This window comes from Cricetulus griseus, unplaced genomic scaffold (genome assembly GCF_003668045.3).
Source record: "Cricetulus griseus strain 17A/GY unplaced genomic scaffold, alternate assembly CriGri-PICRH-1.0 unplaced_scaffold_13, whole genome shotgun sequence".
Lineage (NCBI taxonomy): Eukaryota > Metazoa > Chordata > Mammalia > Rodentia > Cricetidae > Cricetulus > Cricetulus griseus.
Window position 1 is genome coordinate 363,623 of NW_023276842.1, and position 4,629 is coordinate 368,251.

The window sequence follows — 4,629 nt, forward strand, 5'->3', positions numbered from 1 at the left end:
TCTTCTGCTGCTTCATTTACCTGAATTCCAATAACAACAATTATCTGAAGTCCCATTTATGCCACCTCAAGTCCAACACCGGCTGTCACCTTAAATGCAACAACAGCGGTCACCTCATCCAACACAAAGAGTCCCATGAAGGCCATCATCATCCATCACCTCAAGGTCATCATCAGCTGTCACTTTAAATCCATCATCAGCTTTCACCTAAAGGTCACTATCAACTGTCACCTTTTCTACTGCTTCATTTACCTGAAGACCAACACCAGCAGTCACCTCAAGACACACTTGAGTCACCTCATGACCAACACCAGGTGTCACCTCAAGTCTAAAAACAGTAGTCCACCAAGTCCAACACAGCAGTCACCTCAACTCCAACATCAGCTTTCACCTCAAGGTCAATATCAGCTGTCACCCCTTCTACTGTTTCCTTTACCTGAATTCTAAGAACAGCAGTTAACTCAAGTCCCATTTAAGTCACCTCATGTCCAACACCAGCTGTCACCTTAATTGCAACACCAGCTGTCAATTCAAGTCCAACACAAAGAGACACCACAAGAACAGCACCAAATGTCACCTCAAGGCGTCTATCATCTGTCATCTCAAGTCCAACATCAGGTTTCTCCTCAAGGTCATCATCAGCTGTCACCTCTTCTACTGCTTCATTTACCTGAATTCCAGCAACAACAGTTACCTCAAGACTTGAGTCACCTCATGTCCAAAACCAGAAGTCACCTCATATCCATCAGCATCAATCACTTCTCACCCAACACCAGCACTCACCTCATTTTCATAAGCAGCAGTCACTTCATGTCCAGCACCAGCTGTCACCTCAATTGCAACACTAGCTGTCACCTCCAGTCAAACATCAGGTTTCACCTCAAGTCTGACTACAGCAGTCACCCCAAGTGCAACACCAGGAGTCACCTCAAGTCCAATCACAGCAGTCAACTCAACTCCATCATCAGTTGTCACCTCATCTCCATCACTAGTTGTCACCTCCATTCCAAAACAAGCTGTCACCTCAAGTCCTACAACAACAGTCACCACAATCAAACCCCAGCAGTCACTTCAAGTTACCAGCAGCAGTCACTTCGAGTCCATCATTAGCTAATAGCCGACGTCCACCTTCAGCTGTCCCCAAAACTCCATCATCAGTTGTCACCTCAGTCCATCATCAGCTGTCACCTCACCTATGTCATCAGCTGTCAACTTAACTACACCATCAGCTGTCACCTTAATTGCAAGATCAGCAGTCACTTCATGTCCAACACCAACAGTCACCTCAAGTACAACACCAGAAGTCACCTCAAATCAACATCAATTTTCACCTCAAGTCATCATCAGCTGTCACCTCTTCTACTGCTTCATTTACCTGAAGAACAACACCAGCAGTTACCTCAAGACACACTTGAATCACCTCATGTCAAACGCCATGTGTCACCTCAAGTCTCAAACAGCAGACACCCAAAGCAAAACCCCAGCTGTCACCTCGAGTCTAAAGAGAGCCGGCACCTCAAGTTCTACAGCAGCCGTCCCCTCAAGTAATCATCCACAGTCACCTCAAGTTCGTCATCAGGATTCTCCTCAATGACATCGTCAGCTATCACCTCATGTCCATCATATGCTCTCACAATAATTACAACACCAGCTGTCATCTGAAGTCCAACACCAACTGTCACCTCAAGTACAACAATAACGGTTAACTCAAGGCCTTCATCATCTGTCACCTCAAACCCATAATCAGCTGTCACCTCAAGCCCGTTGTCAGCTGTCACCTTATTTGCAACACCAGCAGTCACCTCAAGTCCTAAACAAAGGGTCATCTCAAGAACAGCACCAGCTGTCACCTGAAGTCCAAAATCAACAGTCACCTCAAGTACAAAACCAGCAGTTACCTCAAGGCCTTCAACAGCTGGCACCTCAAGTAAAACATCAGCTTCCACCTTAAGGTCATCATCAGCTGTCACCTCTTCTACTACTTCATTTCCCTGAAGTCCACAACAGCAGTCACCTCAATTCCCACTTGAGTCACTTCAAGCCCAACACCGGCTCCCACCTTAATTGCAGCACCAACAGTCACCTCAACTCCAACAAAAAGAGTCACCTCAAGAACAACACCAGCAGTCACCTCAATGACATCATCGGCTGTCACCTCTTCTATAATAAATTTACCTGAAGTCCTACACCAGCAGTTACCTCAAGACACACTTGAGTCATCCAATGTCCAATGACAGCAGTCACCTCAAATCTAAAAGGAGCAGTCACCTCATGTCCATCACCAGCTGTCACCTCAGTTCTCTACTCAGCTGTCACCTCAAGATCATCATCAGCTGTCAGAACAATTCCAACAACACCCATCACCTCATTCCCACTTGAGTCACCTCACGACCAACATCAGCTGTCACCACGACTCCAAATGCAGCAGTCACCTCACGTCGAACACCAACAGTCACCTCAAGTCCAAAACCAACAGCAAACACAAGTCCAGTAGCAGTTCTCACGTCAATTCAAACACCGTCTCTCACCTCAAGTCCATCACCAGCTGTTTCCTCAAATCCAACACCAGCCATCACCTCAATACCAGCAACAGCTGTCATCTTATGTCCATCACCAGCCTTCATCCCAAGTCCATCCTCATCTCACTCCTGAAGGCCATCATCAGCTGAGAACTCGAGTCCAGCACGAGCCGTCACCTCAGTTCCCACTGTGTCACCTCAAGTCCAACACCAACATTCAACTCAATTGATTTACCAGCAGTGACGTCAAGTCTGTCATCAGCTGTCACATCAACTCCATTTCCAGCAGTCACCCCAAGTGCAACACCTGCAGACAACTTAATTCCAACATCAGCTCTCACCTCAGGTCCACCAACAGCCGTCACCTCATGTCCAACACAAGCTGTCACCTCAGAGCCAAAGCAGCAGTCAGCTCAATTCCAAAACTAGCCGTCACCTCATCTCCATCAGGAGCAGTGACTTCACATCCAACACCAGCTGTCACCTCATTTCCATAAACAGCAGTCACTTCATGTCCAACACCAGCTGTCACCTCATGAACAACACCAGCTGTCACCTCATGAACAACACAAAGAGTCACCTCAATAAAAGCACCAGCTGTCACCTCAGGCAATCATCAGCTTTCACCTCTTCTAGAACTTCATTTATTTGAAGTCCAACACCAGCAGTTACCTCAAGACCCACTTGAGTCACCTCAATTCCAACACCAGCTGTCATCTCAAGATCAACACCAGCAATCACCTCAAGTCCCAAACCAACAATCATCACAAGTCCTTTACAAGCACTCACGTCAATCCCAACCCCAATAGTCTCCTCAAGTCCAACACCAGCTGTCACCTCAATAACAACACCAGCAGTCGTCTCAATTCCTACTTCAGTCACCTCAAGCCCAAGACCAACTGTCAACTCAAGACCATGACCAGCAGTTATGTCAAGTCCATCATCATCTGTCACCTTAACTCCAACTCCAGTAGTCACCACCAATCCAAAACCAGGGCTTATGTCAACTCCAACACCAGCAGTCACCTCACTTCCAACATCAATTTTCACCTCAAAGTCATCATCAGCTGTCACCTTCTCTACTGTTTTATTGACCTGAATCCAACACCAACTGTTACTTCAAGACCCACTTAAGTCACCTCATGTCCAATACCAGCTGTCACCTCAAGTTTAAAAACAGCCGTCACCTCAAGTCAAACACAGCTGTCACCTCAAGTTTAAAAACAGCCGTCACCTCAAGTCAAACATCAGCAGTCCCCACAAATGCATCATCATTTGTCTCCTCAAGTCCATCATCCACAGTCACCTCAAGTCCATCGTCAGCTGTCACCTCAAGTCCAACATCAACTGTCACCTCAAGAACAACACCAGCACTCACCTCAAGTCCAAGATCAGCTTTCACCAAAACGTCATCATCAGCCGTCACCTCTTCTAGAACTCCATTTACCTGAAGTCCAACAGCAGCAGTTACCTCAAGACCCACTTGCGTCAATTCATGTCCAACACCAGCTCTAACCTCAACTCCAGCACCAACAGTCCCCTCAAGCCCAACACCAACAGTCCCCTCAAGCCCAGCATCAGCCGTCACCTCAATGTCATCATCATTTCTCACCTCAATTCCAACATCAGTTTTTACCTCAACGTCATCATCAGCTGTCACCTCTTCCACCACTTCATTTACCTGAATCCAACACCAGCAGTCACCGCAAGCCCGACAAATACAGTAAGTGAAACTGCATTACCTGGATTTCAATCAACTCTGTCATCCGCTGTCACCTCATCTCCATCTCCAGTAGTCACCTCTATTCCAAGACAGCTGTCACCTAAATTCACACAATAGCAGTCACCCAATCCTACACCAGCTGTCACCTCAAGTTAACAGCAGCTGTCACCTCAAGTCCATCATCAGCTGTCACCTTAATTGCTACACCAGCAGTCACCTCATGAACAATACCAATGGTCACCTCAAGTGCAACACCAGCAGTCACCTCAAGTTCCACTGGAGTCACCTCAAGGGCATCATAAACAACGAGAGCTGTCACCTCAATTCCAACACCAGCAGTCACCTCACGCAAAGCACCAGTTCTCACCTCACATAAAACCACATCAG